A 17,017-nucleotide genomic window follows, 5' to 3' on the forward strand; every position below is an offset into this window, starting at 1 on the left:
GTGCGCGCAACATAGCTGGTATAGTACAAAAATACGTGCGTATACACAGAAATACGTACATATACACAAACATATATAGACAAATACGGACAAAATACTCAGATTTGTACATATGGCATACACATTTGGAGAATATTCCATTATTGATAACGAATATTCTGTTTACGTACATCAGCGAGCATATGCCGTTACTGAGATGAAATATTCTGTTGGCTGATGTCATCGCGCGTAAGCAAAACATGCAAAAAGGAAAGAAAACACGAATGTAAGGATATAGGGTTGCGAACCCCCGATCTCTATCTTAGGCCCCAGCCCTCAACCACTGAGCCAAATCACTGAACCAAGCCACTTTTGTGACAAGATATTCAAACAAATATATATATACCATAGGTATGAGACATATATACATAAAATCAAAACAAAACAAAAGAAACATTCGTTGCTATGAGGGGTCGAACCTTTGACCACAAGCTTCTCCGAGTCCTCAGCCACTAAGCCAAACCACTGAACCAAGCCACTCTTGTGACAAATTATTCAGACAAATATGTATGTATTACATAAATATACACAATATAGTAACATATATGTATACAACTCTCCCGCCTCTCTCTCAGTTTTTGTCTCACTCTCTCTTCCTTCATCTTCTTCGAGCATCGTGTCTGGTGTGTGATTTCAACAATTGCGGCGCCTGACAGACAGGCTATCTAATCCTACCCTGATTGTCGATGATCGTCTCAACCTTTCTCCCTCTTTGTCTTCTTCTTCGCTCTCTTCTTAAGTTGAGGCCTGCAAGAGAGAGAGGCAGAGCAAAAGCCTGCAAACTTTCTCTACAACCACTTTGCAACCTCTTTCTTTTGCATTACTCTCCTCTGTTATGGCTTCTTCACATGGTTCCCTCACTCTTTTTCCAGACCTGAACGAGTCCACGATAGAGATGACCGATTTTGACTCCCCTAAACCTCAACCACGGGCTCCTCCTCCTTCCCTTGTTTTCAACTTTCCAACGATGTCAGTTGAACAAATAATGGCGGCACAGTCTGATATCGAAGCAAACTCGTATACGCTGAGGTCGTGTGTGGAGGCTGTGACTGCGGTCTCCAACTTGTCTCGTCCACTGCAGAACAGGATATGTGAGGTACATCAGTTAAATGCACAACTCTCCCTTCTCCAACGTATGTACAAAGACGCTCGAGTAGAAATTAGTGCGCTAAAAAAACAGAGCAGAGAGCTGAAACGACAAGCCACCTCCGTGGCTCGATTGAGAGTTTCTTCGCACAATCAATTTGATGGTCGGCAAGGAACAATCTCCTTCGGAAGCTCTGCCAAGACCGAGGCAGAGTCTTCAATAGTCTCGATGGAGTAAAGATGAAGCGAGGCAACTGATGGTAAAGTCGAGCAACGAAGTTGTGTACAAACGAAGCCAGTTCTAATCTTCGCCGCCGGGCTGCTGCCGAAGAAGAAAGAAGAAAAAGATGCCTCTCTCTCTTTGTTTTTGTTTTCCTTTTTTCTTTTTTTTTCTTATTATTTTTTTAATTTTCTTTTCATTTTCTATTTTTTTTTTTTTTTGCTTTTTTTCTTGTTGTTGTTGTTTTTGTATATATGTTTGTAAGAATTTGATCGAGGTTAATCCTTATTAAGAAAACGAGCTTTTTTTTTTCTTTTTGCAAATCCGAATGGCAATCAATTCCGAACTGAAAATTAAGCCTCTCACTGATTATAACACAAATCAAAACTTGATGAAATGACAAAACTTGATAAAATAGACACAAAATGGGCACAAAACAAAGCAATACCAGTCGATCACCTGGTTGATTGCTCATCAGAAACCCATCGCCGGTGATGAAAACTCGATAGTACGGGAATAGGACAGAATACCATCACACAATATAACAAAATAACTTACGAATTATCCGAACAAAACAAACAAAGTTCCTCTTCTTTTTTTTCTTCTTTTGCCCTTGTAGTTTAAACACTAACTTCAGATAGACTCACTGTATTAGAAGACTTTTCTTTTGTTTTATTGCTTTGTAAAACAATGATCGGGGTTGGACCTACCAGTTTGGATGATCTCCTCGCATAATGTGTGATGAATGGCATGTGATGAATGGTAGCATTGTACAGGACTTAAAACTGTGAAAACTTGCTCTTGCTCTCATTCTTGAATCGGATAACGACCCACAACCGGACAAATATGTAAAATGCAACTCAATAACAGGAAAACGAAATGAAAACAACTCGAAAATACTAAAAGACACTTGGTATAAACAAAACAGTACTCAAAACATAACCGCGACATGCCAGGACAAAGGGCCAACTTTTGCTGTATCTGCACTGGTCTGGGCCACCACCTAAACCAGCCCGAGCTTTAAAGAAAAGGTCGGTCAGCGCTGTCTAGCTGTCATGCCCTGCTCCTTCTATGCCACTAGTTTATTGCTTCGACATTTATTTTCAAGTTTTTTTGTTGATTGTAATAAAAGCAACTTTGATTTGTATCAGAGATTTGGAGAACTTTAAGTTCGAAATCAATGAAATTAAAGTTGTGAGCACTGAAAATTTTCTTTTTGGTCTAAAAATGGTCTAAGTTGTAAAAGGTAAAATTGGAACAAAATCAACTTTTATCTAAACTTCTCAAAAACCATTTTCGAAAAGGATCACCACTTCACACACACGGAATCAATCCTCAAGATGTATAATGCCGGATCAAAAGATCATAACTGCTTCTTGATTGAATACCACTGCTTTGCATTGTACCCAGCTTTTCTCTCAGAGTAAAGATCACAACCGAAGCCTCAGGTAAAGAACAGACAAAGATGACTTGATCAACAAAATGGACAAGACAGTTGAGCTGGAATTGATTACGGCCAAACTTCAGGATGAAGTTGCCTACATATCCCGAAGATGGAAATCAGGCCTTACGTAGTTCGGTTTGGGTTCGCTCAAGTATTAACTCTCTCCTTTTGCACTCTAACTTTTGCCAAGGTCACCCTTTAGGGCTTTCAACCTTGCGAGCTTAGTTTTTCTTCATTTCAATTTTTTTTTATGCTCTAATTTTTGCCTAGGTCGCCCTTCCGGGTTTTCGGCCTAGCAAGCCTCTTAGGGATAGTATTTCTTCAACTTGTCCATGTTGATCGGTTGGGAAAATTCCAGACCATCTAAGTCCATGAGAATGACTGCTCCTCCTGACCAAATAGACTTGATGATGTAAGGATAAGTCCAATTATGGATGGGAGCTTGGTTGTCTTTGAGCACCAGATCTCCTTCCTTGAGATTTCTAGACTTAACCTTCTTGTTAAAAGCCTTAGCAATTCTGCGTTGGTAGCCCTGTACATGATGCAATGCCTTCAGCCTTCTTTTATCAAACAACATTAACTCCTCAAATCAACTTTGTTGCCAGTCGACCTCTGCTATTTGACACTCAACCATAACCCGCAGTGATGGTACTTCAATTTCAATTGGCAGAACAGCTTCCATACCATAAAAAAGAGAATAAGGAGTTGCCCCTATAGACATCCGGATTGAAGTTCTATAGCCCCAAAGTGCGAATGGCAATTTATCTAGCCAGTCCCTGTAGGTCTCAACCATCTTCTGCAAAATATGTTTGATGTTCTTATTGGCAGCCTCAACAGCTCTATTGGTTTGTGGTCGATATGTAAATGATTTATGAAAAGCCACAATGTATTTCTCCAACAAGTCTATCACCTCTTTGTTGAAGTGGGAGCCATTATCTGATATAATCTCGTTTGGCACTCTGTATCGACAAATGATGTTGTTTCTGATGAACTTAGCCACATGCGCTACTTTCAACACTGCATAGGACCGAGCTTCCATCCACTTTGTAAAGTAATCAATTGCCACTAGAATGTATTCATGCCCGTTCAACCCTTTCGGTGTGACTGCGCCAATGACATTGATTCCCCAGATTGAGAAAGGCCATGGCGAAGTCATGTTATATAGTTTTGACGGTGGGATATTCATGTGATTAGCATGAATTTGGCATTTGTGGCATCGCCGAACAAAACCAATGCAATCATTCTCCATGGTGGACCAGTAGTAACCTTGTCTGAGAATCTTCCGAGCTAACATCACTCCCTTCATGTGTGCTCTGCACCCCCCTCCATGGATGGCTTCCGTAAGGCGCTTTGACTCTTCCTCTTTGACACACAACTTGTGCATTCCCAGATGTCCTCTTTTGTACAGTTTGCCTCCGCAGATGATAAATTGAACGACCATTCGCCGTATTCCCCATTTGTCCTTGGCATTTGCCCCTGGTGGATATGCCTCTTTTTCCAAGAAATTCCAAATGTTTTAATACCAGGGGTTCGTGTTTTGTGCTTCATTTATTACGGCAATAGTTTCATAGGCCGACGTGTATTTCTACTCAATGAGGATCGGACGCATCCGGACTCTAAGCGGGACGTCTATCATGGAAGATAGAGTTGCTTAAGTATCAGCAAACCTGTTGTTCTCTCTCAGTAGATGCGTGAAAGTCAGCTTTTCAAACCTAGGAATTAGAACGTCCTGGGTCTGGTAATAGACCTTCATCTTTTCTTCCTTGACTCTCCAGTCTCCATTTGCTTGAGAAACAACTAAGTTCGAGTCCTCGATAACATCCAACCTTTTTGCGCCTAGTTCTAGGGCAACTTCTAAACCAATGATACACGCTTCATATTCTGCGTCATTATTAGACACCTTGAATCGGAGTTTGAAGGCAAAAGGTATATGGCCGTTGTCGGGTGCTATCAGCAACACACTTATCCTATAACCATATTGATTGGACGCTCCATCAAAGTACATCGTCCAAGTCTCCTCTTCAACATGCAGAATGGCCTCATTCGGGAACAAGTATTCTATTGCCTCATCTTCTTCTACCGGGTGGTCAGCTAGGAATTCCGCTACAGCTCTTCCCTTGACCGACTTGCGAGTGACATATTTGAGATCAAATTCGGAGAAAAGAAACAACCAACGGGCTAGCTTACCCATAAGCACTGGTTTCTCAAAGAGATATTTGATGGGATCTAATCTCGAAACCAGGATTACAGAGTGAGCTAATAAGTAGTGTCTCAACTTGCGGGTAGCTCATACCAAGGCTAGGCAAGCTTTCTCCAATGGAGTATAGCGGGTCTCATACTCCAGCATCTTCTTACTCAAGTAGTAGATGGCCTTCTCCACCCTATCTTCAGATTCCTGAGCAAGCATGCATCCCATAGTTGTGTCTGTTACTGACAGATACAGAATCAAAGGCTTTCCCGGCTCTGGCGACGATAGCACAGGCGGATTCTGGTGGTACTGCTTGACCAGCTCAAAGGCAAATTGACATCTATCGTCCCATAGAAATTTCTTTCCTTTCTTCAGGAGACCAAATAGTGGTTCACAAGTCAAGGTTAATTTGGAGATAAACCGTCTTATGAATTGCACTTTACCCAGAAAGCCTCGCAGCTCCTTTTTAGTCCTTGATGGTGACATTTCTAAGATGGCCTTGATTTTGGAAAGATCCACCTCGATGCCTCTTTGTGTGATCAAAAAGCCCAGCATTTTCCCTGCCGTTACGCCGAATGTGCACTTCTGCGGGTTTAACCTCAATCTATATTCCCTGATCCGTTGAAAGAATTTTTCCAGAGCGGTGTAGTGGCCCTCTCGATCATTGGACTTGACTATCATGTCGTCCACGTACACTTCAACCTTTTTGTGGATCATATCATGCAAAATGGTAGTTACAGCCATCTGATAAGTAGCCACAACATTTTTCAAGCCAAAAATGACTCGGTAGCAATACGTTCCCCACAGCAAAGTAAATGCAGTTTTCTCTCTATCTTCTAGAGCCATCAGAATCTGATTGTACCCGGAAAACCCATCCATGAAGGAAAGCAATGCATGGCCTGCGGTGAAGTCTACCAATTCATCAATATGCGGTAGAGGAAAGTCATCCTTCGGACTGGCTTTGTTTAAGTCCTGGAAGTCTACACAAACCTGAATTTTGTCATCCTTCTTCGGCACTGGGACGATGTTGGCCAACCAAGTCGGATACTCAGAGACTAACAAGAATCCCGTTTTGATCTGTTTATCCGGGTGAATTCTGCGTAATTTTTGCTTGACTGGTCGGGTCTCAGGGTCAAGAGGGATCTGGTGCTGTACGATCTCAGGGTCGATTCCAGGCATGTCTTCGTAGGACCGTGCGAAAATATCTTTGAAATCTTTTAATAAAACAACTAAGTGTTCGCGTTCCTCCAAAGACAACATGGACCCGATATAAACCATGTATGGATCATTCTCAGTACTCACATTAATGGCAATGATTTTATCAATACAAGGTTTAATATACCTCTCCTTCTCTTGATTAATCAAGTTTTTCAAAGCCAGAGGAATTTCTTCCTCTTCGTTTTCATTAAAAGTTTGAAAGTTTTGGTCAATGCAATAACTAAATGGCATGGAGAAGTACTAAAAATCTGTAGAGTTCTCATTCAACAGGGCCACCTCTTCGGTTACAACAGACTCAAAAGCAAAAGAAAAGAAAGACCTGGACAGGACCTTGGCGTCTGGGTTACAACCCCCGAGAATGCCTAACTCAAACCCCTCAAACTGACTTGAATCTGATCTCGACCCCACAGACTCTGTGGAATCAGATTCTAGCTCATTATCCGATTCAGACATGGAAATGTAGCTTTTCTCCAGCTGCCAAGTAAGAGATGGTGCCTCTGATGCATCCAAAATGCCACTAGTTGGGTTCATACTCTATTTTTCCCCGATCATGGAAATGGTAAGGTTATCGCTCAAGCTCTCTGAGTCAACCAGAGGATCTGAAAGGAGACATGCCAATGTTGCCCCTACTCCAAGCTCGCTGTTGTTGGAGTCACTTTCTATGTCTTGTTCAGCTTTAGCACTCGGTTCAACCTTTTCCTTGGCATCACTCTCTTGCAACTGCAGGTCGAAGAAAATTTCGAAGCCGGGGACACGCTACTTTGTAGAATTCATCCAGGGCTCGGGAAAACCGCAAAAGGGGAAATCCTCTCTCTCTCCTGAACAAAGTGACCATTTAGTGTTCCATGGATCAGCCTGTGAACGAGCTCATAGCATTTCCCGGCTTGCTTGGCTCTAGATTTTCTTGTCATCTCTTCCCTTTTCCTGACCCAATCATCTTTGGTGGGCACATAGCCAAGACCAAAGGCATGCGGATTATGCGTCACATCGGCCAATGCTGTGACACCCTTCGGGCCACTTCATCCAAATCCCATTCCTGGCATATGTTATAGTTTGTTCATGAGATAAACACACTGGGTGCCGACATACATACCCTCATCTGCTGCCCAGATGGTTTGCTCTACCCGGGCCTCAACCAGACTAAACCCTGAGAGGAATACATCTTCCTCGCCATGGTCAATTTCCAGCACTGGTGTGGTTACCTCTGGTGGCGGATGGATGGATGAATTCCCAAAGATAATTGCTACCCCCTTTCCATGAGGGTATTTCAGCATTTGGGGGAGGGTAGAAGAGACTGCTTTCATAAGGTGCAGCCAGGGTCTTCCTAGAAGTAAGTTGAAGGTGGCCGGGACGTCTAGGACATAAAGCTTGACGTCCTGTTGAGCTGGGCCAACCTAAACTCGGATTTGTACCGTGACCATCACTTTCCTGCTTGTGTTATCATATGCCCGAATCACTTGGGCTATAGGCACGAAATCTGCTGGTTTTAGGCCAATGGCATAAGCTGTGCGAGACAGACAGACATTGATAGCCGGACCAGTGTCTATCAACACCACCGGTACCCATATTTCTCTACACTTAAAAGATATGTACAGGGGTTTGTTATGTGCTGAGCCTTCCAACGGCAGTTCTCTGTCAGAAAAGGTTAGGGTTGGGCTGGTGCCACCTGGGAAGACCAATCCCACAAGCTTTTCAGGGGTGGTGTCAATGGACAATTTAGCTTTATCCATCGCTGACAATACAGCCTGTCGATGTACTCGGGAGGCCATAAGAAGGCCCCAGATTGAAATATCAGCTTGGATTTTCTTCAGTTGTTTCAGCACTGCCTCCTCTTCCAGCTGCTTTTCTTTCTACTTCTCAACCTCTCCATCTTTTTCGGAGGCCTCAGCTTGGTCTAAGTGATGTGATCAATTGTAAGTCATGTGATCAATCTCCTCAGTGTACCACGTGTTGTCTGGAAGGTACTCACTCCAACCTTCATCGGTGTGAGCCAATTGTAAGTCATCATCATCCCACTAGACGCCTTCAGTAACCAACAAACAGTTGTCCTATTCCGTTCAAATTACTTTTTCATTACAAACATCCCTCGCGGGGTATTGAGCCATTACGGCTTTCTGGTTGTCTTCCACCATTTCTCATTCAAACACAGCTTCGTGTTCTGTGTCCGCAGTATGCACAGTGCCCAGTCCCTGAGTTGAATTTTCCTCACCAATACTTTTCAGCGATTTCCCTTTTTCATTGGCCATTCTAGTTACTGCAACAATTCTTGCTCCCTTTTCCTTTGGTTTTGTTTCAATTTCTTCCTCCTTATCTAGCTCGTCACTAAGCCATCCAGAGTTGTCCATTGATCCATGCAAATTAAACCAGTTAATATGCACATTCCTTTGATTTTGTTTATCAAAGAACTGTAGGTCGTCTAGATCCTCCTCTAACTCCGCCAAATCATCCAAATCTTGGTTTGGGCCATCCTCTCTAACCACATTGACCTCCACTGCCATTGGCAATACCAATTTCGATTTGATTTGAACAATCGGCACGATATACTAGCTTGGATCATACATTCCCCCGGACAAGTCCCCGGAACTCTCCGGTAGCAAACTTGTACCTTCCTCTAAGGTCGACTTCCTGTCTACTGTAAGTGTCACCACAGGTTTATGTTGGTGGTTGGATGGATGGTTGGACGAGTCCATCATGCACAGATCTGTGCTGTCTGGAATGAACAACGTTGGTTTTGGTAGATGGGAGGGGGTAATATATATGCTGGGGTCATACGGTACGGCCAGTGTATGGATCAGATTTAGGTTTCGAGGTGGCGGGACTTGATTGTGAGCTAGTGTAGATGCGCCCCCGAGGGCCTCATGCCTACATTTCGGACTCGAATTGTCACGGTTCTTAATCTGATCTCACAATGTGCGATGTAAGATTGATAAATCACCAAAGAGTCCATATCCGGCAAATCGTTACAGAGTCGCCTCCTAAATATTTTATTTTTGGGAAATTTAGGAAACCCTGACTCGTGCCTAAGGCCACGTGTCCATCATCACCAAAGTTGCCTCGGCTCGGGAACCTGGGTACGATTGGGGAAGGTCATCTATGAGCACCCCCGCTCGCCCGATCAAAGATCGGCCTGTACTAAGCATGATATCTAGTTTTTGAAAACACATGCGTTCATTCCGGTTATTAGTCTAGAATTTACTATGTGATGCGCACAACACACAAGTATAGACTAGATCGCCTAATTTGGAACAAAGCATCGGATATCCGTTTGTTCGGAAATGGTTTGGAGTTCGCTACTCGCAAGTAGGCTAAAATGTAGATTTCAATGAATTGTTCCAATTCAAGCAATCCAACCTTCACGCACAGGCATTCAGGCAATTATATCACATAAGCAATTAGCCTCATGGCAAGCATGCTTTCATGTTAACACTCACATACGTTCAAGATGCTAAAGCATAAACACTCACAGTGTACTCCGAGCCAAAACAAAGAATTAGTTAGTAATCAATGCATGATCCTAATTCATGTTAAGAATGGCTAATGCAGCACATGTAAAATGTAATTAGAATAGGCTCGACTAATCTAAGATGGCATGTGAAATGCAACAATTGATACATGTATTCAACTTGGTATTGAAATACAATGCAGTTTGTATGATGCGCCGAGCCCAGTGCATGCAAGACAGATGAATGATGCAAACATGCATAGCATAAGGATGCTAATTGAAAATGACCCTAAACTAACCATCAAAACCAAGTAAGTAAAAGGGAGAAAAACGTGGGGTTGGAAGACATTCATACACTCACGCACACTTATTACAAAATTCGCCCTCTCGACGGAGGGTCCGAAAGAATAATACAAATTGAATAAATAATCAATTGCCTTAACTAATTAATTATTACAAACCCTTAATTAATCAACAAATTAATTACAAAAGGAGGCCGCTGCAGCTCCACCTCGGAATGTTTGAACAATGCATGCTCAATCGCCTCGCTCAGAAACCCGTTGCCATGCCACATGTTGCCTCTGTTTGCACTATTTTATACCTCTTAAAACTTCACAAGTCCCTAGGATGCTCCTGAACCACTCCCTGAGCACTGTGGGATGTCACCGGCCAAGAGATAGGACCACTGGCCATTGGAAAATGGTTACCGACCATATGTGAAGCCATCGGCGAACAATTAATAGCCAGCCGGCATTTAAGATGGCCGACCGACCCTCTATTCCTGCAGAATCCTGTTTTGCTGCAGCAGAAGACAGACAGTGCATGGCAAGGCATTTACGAAACAATGTAGGCACTACCACCCTCCCTATCATGCTGTGAGCTCAAAGGAGTGTGGCTCTCGGCCCTCAGACCACCAATTACACATTTCAATGCATGGCGGCCGAAGGAGCCAAGTGTGCACATTAGTGTGAAATGAATGCGCAAAACACAATGAATGCTTCACATTCTATCATGTTGGATCAAGAATGCTGGCGACCGAGGATTGAGGCACGTTTCGTCACTTCGAGTACGAACATTCCTCGCTCCTCGTGTTTGGTTTGACAGCCCAAACCAAACATAATGCAATGCACGTATGCCAAAACAATGCAAAACATGCAACCAATGTGATGCAATATGAGCATGCTAACTCAATGCGATGCAATGCTACCTAAGCATGCAAGTTAATTCGATGTAACATGGACATGTCGAGTATGCAACCTAAGCATGCCAAATGCAATATGACTCAAATATGCGCATAAGGCTAAGGTAACAAGCATGTCAAATGCAATGCAACCTAAACCTACAATGCAACGAAATGCAAGCTAGCAAGCATGCAAAATGGAAACTAAGCATATGGTGCGATAAGCATGCAACAATTATGCCAACAACGAGCATGCAACAACATGCAGTGCAATAAGCATGAAATCAACACACAAACCACACGATTCGTGGACTTCTACTGAAAATGGAGGGGTCTCAGCCATACCAAAAACAGTGGCCAAAGTTATGAATTTGGGAGCATGGAAATGCAAAACAAACATGCATATGCAAGTGGTCCAACACTTAGGCAACAATGCACAATCTTCACGTATGAGCAAGATGTGATAAATATGAGGATATGGCAGTGCAATAAGCTCTGAAATCATGTGAAGAATGATGCCAAATCACATACACAAGTGAAGCATAGCATGCTAATGGGCTCAATGCCCAAAGCTAGTCAAGGGGCTCTCACTATGGCCATATCAACCAAGCCCCAAAATGCCAAAGTGACTTAAGGCAATCCTAGGGTAGGCCAAAATGAGGCTAGAACATGCATGGAATGAGGCCCAAAACACGCTAAAAGATGGGCACAAACAAGGGACATGCAAGGCTATAAAGGGAGCCTTACACTACGCCTATCATAACCGTACATGGCATGAATTATACAATGAAAAATAGAGTTATAATATGTCAAAACAAGTCCCAAAACCTAATGATATGGCATCCCAAAGACCTAATCATGGAGACATACACGATGACCCGAATTTAAAGCACAAAACAACAACTCGTCAAAGCATTGAAAAGATGGCAAACATAAATGTGTGGCTACACTACATGGACTGAAATGTGATTTCAAATGATGCCAAATCATAAGAATAATCAAAACAATGCATGCTAGCAACTCGGTGCACAAAGCTTGACAAGTTAAGATAAACTAAGGCTATACAAAGCAATGCATATATGATCAAATCAACACCAAACAGAGCTTAAACATGGCAAGAAAAGGCTAAAAACTTCTCAAAGTTAAGTCAAAACATGCAAGCATGATGGTCTAAATGCATGATACATGTTTGGGTAAATAAGAGGATTGCAAGGCAAGTGTGTGATGCATGCAAGAGACCAGCAAACCAACCTAAAATAGAGGTGTAGTAAGACCAAATAACACCAAATACCCTCTAAAATGGAGCTAAATAAAGCTAAGCAAACATGCTACCCTTATGAGCCCTTAATGCAAGCAAATGAGACAAAAGGAGAGAGAGGTGTCCCTCCCCTATTCAAGACCTCAAAACCACTTCTTTACCACTGAAAATCCATAAGAAGGTCAAAACAAAAGGGTTCCAAAGCCCAAAGAGGAAGGCACAAAAAGAGGCCAAACAAGGCCTAAGAAGAGGTACACGACCCCCAACCCAAAAGCTTAAACAAACATATTTAGCATATAAAAATAGAACTTTTTTTTTTAGTTGGACACTTAGCTTAAAACAGTATGCAAATATTGCTAAAAGCTTAAGCAAAAATGGGGAATAAAAGAGTAGTTTCTCACCCTTGAAGAACACTTCAAGAACACCAACTCCAGCACCTCCTTATGATCAAAACCAACTCAAAAACTCTGAAATCAACTCTTTAGCACCTCAGCAACTAAAGGATAGTGTAACACTAGGTGTCTTAGTGCAAGAATATGAACAAAAAACACACTTAGAGCACTATTACACACACAAATATAGAGAGAGGGAGATATATATAGAGAGAGAGTGATATATATCTTGTATATCAACTTTGCTGAACCTCTGAGAAGGGAGGAGGGCCTCCCCTCTTATAGAAGATTCAATTTCTAAAGCTTTCAAGAGAAGCTAAACAAGGGGCAAATCCCTCCATACACGTGTATGGAGGGAGGGAATTGTGGATGCCAGCTGTACCGGCTGGCATAAAAATATCTACAAAAGCAGATGAATAGAGTTTGGCTCACAAAAATGGCCAATTGACCAACAAATGTGGCCGACCGACCAACAAAAGTGCCGACCGGCCAAGACAATTGGCCGATGGAAAAAAAGGGGGGCCGATGGCTTCATGCCTTGGCCGGTGGGTTGAGGGGATGACCAACAGCCACCCTCTTCCTTCAGAAGTGAAAACACAAGTGTTTGGTCCACAACCAAGCACAAAACAGTCAAGTGGAGAGATCTTGAGGCAAGGCGCGTGGCCGAGACCTCCGGGAACTCAAAATGAACACGAGCATGGTTGATCATCGAGTGTTCAAATGATGATGTCCAAGTCTTGAGGACAGTCAAAAATGGGGTGTCTATAGTTGCCCCTCTTTGACAGAGCTCGAAAGTCATAACAATGACGGGACTGAATGTCAAAGCCTAGAGATGACCCATTTTTGACAAGGCCGAAAACTTTGACAAGCATACATGATACAAATAAAGAAATGCACCCGTAGGTAGAGGCAAGATGCAAAGAGCATGCACGATGCCAAGTATAACTTATGATCATGCAAATGAAGCTGTAACGAAGCATATCATGCAACAGTTTTAAGAAAACATATAAATCTAACTACATCACTTGTAGAAAGAATGTAAGAGAATTATTCAATTCTCACTACGTATCACGCGGAGAATACAATACCTCTCTAGTTCGTCTGGTCACGCCAGCCTCAAATGAACCGTACATACAATATCGTGCCTGAGAAAGAAAGAAAACTTAACGGGTATAATATTGTTAGAAACATGCATAGCAATGCAAGTGAAAAGTGCGCGACAACGTGGGTGAAGGATGCATAACAATGCGATTGAGGCATGCATGACAATACAAGTAACACGTGCGCGACAACGCAAGTGAGGGGTGCATAAATGCGATTGAGGCAAGCATGACAATACAAGTAAAACATGTGTGACAACGCAAGTGAGGGGTGCATAACAATGCGATAGAGGATGCATAAACACATGTAAGTAAAGCACACATAACAACGTGTGCAATGTGTGAAGCAAGAATGGAATGTACACATGTAAGTAAAGTACACGCGACAGCGCATACAATGTGTGAAGTAGGAAATAGACACATGTAAGTAAAGTACACGCGACAACGCATACAATGTGTAAAGCAAGAAATAAACACATGTAAGTAAAGCATGCGCGACAACGCATACAATGTGTGTGACAAGGAAATGAACACATGTAAGTAAAGCATGCGCGACAACGCATACAATGTGTGAAGTAGGAAATAAACACATGTAAGTAAAGCATGTGCGACAACTCATACAATGTGTAAAGTAGGAAATAAACACATGTAAGTAAAGCACATGCGACAACGCATACAATGTGTAAAGTAAGAAATAAACACATGTAAGTAAAGCACACGTGACAACGCATACAATGTGTAAAGTAGGAAATAAATAGATGTAAGTAAAGCATGCGCGACAACGTATACAATGTGTAACGTAAAGAATCAAATGTACACATGTAAGTAAAGCACGCGCGACAACGTGTACAATGTGTAAAGTAGGAAATAAACACATGTAAGTAAAGCATGCACGACAACACATACAATGTGTAAAGTAGGAAATAAACACATGTAAGTAAAGCATGCGCGACAGCGCATACAATGTGTAACATAAAGAATGAAATATACACAAGTAAAGCACACGCGACAACGTGTACAATGCGTAAAGAAAGAAAAGAATAAACACATGTAAGTAAAGCATGCGCGATAGCACATACAATGTGTAAAGTAGGAAATAAACACATGTAAGTAAAGCATGCGTGACAACGCGTACAATGTGTAACGTAAAGAATGAAATATACACATGTAAGTAAAGCACACGCAACAACGTGTACAATGCGTAAAGCAAGAAAGAATAAACACATGTAAGTAAAGTATACGCGACAACGTATAGCAATGTGTAAAGCAAGGCGAGAATAGAGAGAGGCACATATTCAACGGAAGCATGGTACAGGCATGTCATTCGTGATGTTGAGATGCGACATCAAAACAAGACAAGGCACTGTCCAATGCAGGACGCGTAACGAGCGCACTTATTGTAGTCAAAACAAAGCAATGTAATACAACATATTTAAAGCAATTTGCGGAACTCGCAAGATACAAAAGGATACGAGAAAGGATACTCCTTGCGCACACCGAGCATCACACACAGAAGACATAGCTCAAGGCCGAAACGAAGGCCGGTTGAGGTTCAAAAGTGCATTTTCTTGCACTTTCTTGAATAATGAAGGTCCCAAACTACACAACTGACCCAAACAAGGGTGTGAGAGGTGCTCCAGCTGGACCGTCTGTTCTTGCTTGACGAGGGGGAGCCAGGCGCGAGACCACAGTATACCCCCGCACCAAAGCCAGGCGTATTCATGTTGGGAGCAACCCACGGGCATCGATTCTAGACGACGGCGAGTCGGGTACAGAGGCAGAGTCATCTCAGGATAAGGCAGGGGACGGCTCAGATTCTGACCATGGAGTTGACAACGATGCTCCTGAACCTTTGTCTACGAAGAGGACCCGAACAGATCCCCGTGCTTGAAATGATTGATGCCGATTCGAACATTTGCTGCTTTTCTTCATTTTTCTTTTCTATTCAGACATTTTGCTGCCTTTTTCCTTTTTTGTTTTACTTTTCTTTTTGCTGGTAGTTTGAGCACATTGTACTGCCGCAGGCAGGTTTTATTTTCTTCAAAACTATGTACTTTTGCAAAAGAAAAACATGATGAAATGAAACAGCTATTTTTGTTCAAAAGGCGTTGCATTTGTACATTTCGAGCATCGCATCACATCATATTACATAACAATGTAAATGAGATTGAGCTTTTGTTTGAAATCTAAGCACTTGCACCATAATAATCAAGTAGTGAACCGATTAACGACAAAACAACTCGATAAGCAAAACAAAAATCTTAATGAGTTAACCAAGTGTAAACACAACTCGATAGGCAAAACAAAGACTTAAAGAGAACGAAATACAACCTGATAAGCAAATAGGTGTGACTTCACAAAATCATCACCCGAGGCACTAGAAGTGGAGCCGGTCACAAGTTCTCAGCATCCTCAGCAAATGGACAGCTCAGAGGATAAGAGGGAAGGCCATCGGCCAAAAGAAATGGCCATCGGCCATCATTACTAGTCGATCGGCCAAAAATGGTGGTCGGTCGGCACTCTTTTTAGCCGATCGACCAAAAATGGCAAGAGCCACCAGAATATTGACACCTGTCTTCCACTCACACCTTATCTTCTCCAAAAGCCCCAGCTTCGTAGTTTTGCTCATTTCAACACTGTTTTGCACCAAATGGAAGAGTTTCTTGCCCAAAATCTCACAAACTGGATTGCCAACTTGGATGGCTCGGAAAGGTTGAATTTTCGAGGTTTCAGCATAAATGCACTATTCCCGCTAGCTCGCACCCCGCTGCGTTTTCCATTCCTCTATGTCGCGGCAAGGTTTTGGAATCTAGTAACACACGTCTTTAGCTTTTGCGGTCAAGAAATTTGCCCCACTTACGAGGATTTCCAAGCTTTAATGGAATCTGAGCGTAATGAAGAAATCTTGCCTTAACTTCGATTCGGCCACATCCAAGCCTTAGGATGGATGTGCGGCCTCACTATGCATGACGCTCGGTCATTAATTCACGATGGGGAGCTGGACATTCCGAGCTTGGCTTGTCGGTTTCTTGATGTTGGTGACCGCGACGACCATCGTTGGCAGGGTTATCGGCGACATGCGCTTTGCTTGTGCATGTTGTCCCATTTCTTGCTTGCCCCGGGCTCCGGCGGGTTTAGCACTCGTTTGATTGAGGTCGCCGAGGGTCTAAAAGAGGGCAAGAGCTGCATCGCCATGACATTGGCCGAGACATTGATGGGCTTAGACGCTTTTCATCGCCAAGAGGCGGCTAGGTTTGCAGGGAGTCCACTACTATTGCAGGTAATTTTTCCCACCCCATCTCACATATATTGCTCACATCACTCGGCCCTCAGGCTCAGTTTTTCTCTCAAAACCTTCTGCTCACTTTTTCTCTCAACATACACCTCTCTATTCTTAATCTCTCATTTTTCATCCCTCCCTAGGTATGATTGATGGACAAATTGAAGATT

The sequence above is a fragment of the Camellia sinensis genome, chromosome 2 (genome assembly GCF_055761805.1).
Source record: "Camellia sinensis isolate YWXY chromosome 2, ASM5576180v1, whole genome shotgun sequence".
Classification (NCBI taxonomy): Eukaryota; Viridiplantae; Streptophyta; class Magnoliopsida; order Ericales; family Theaceae; genus Camellia; species Camellia sinensis.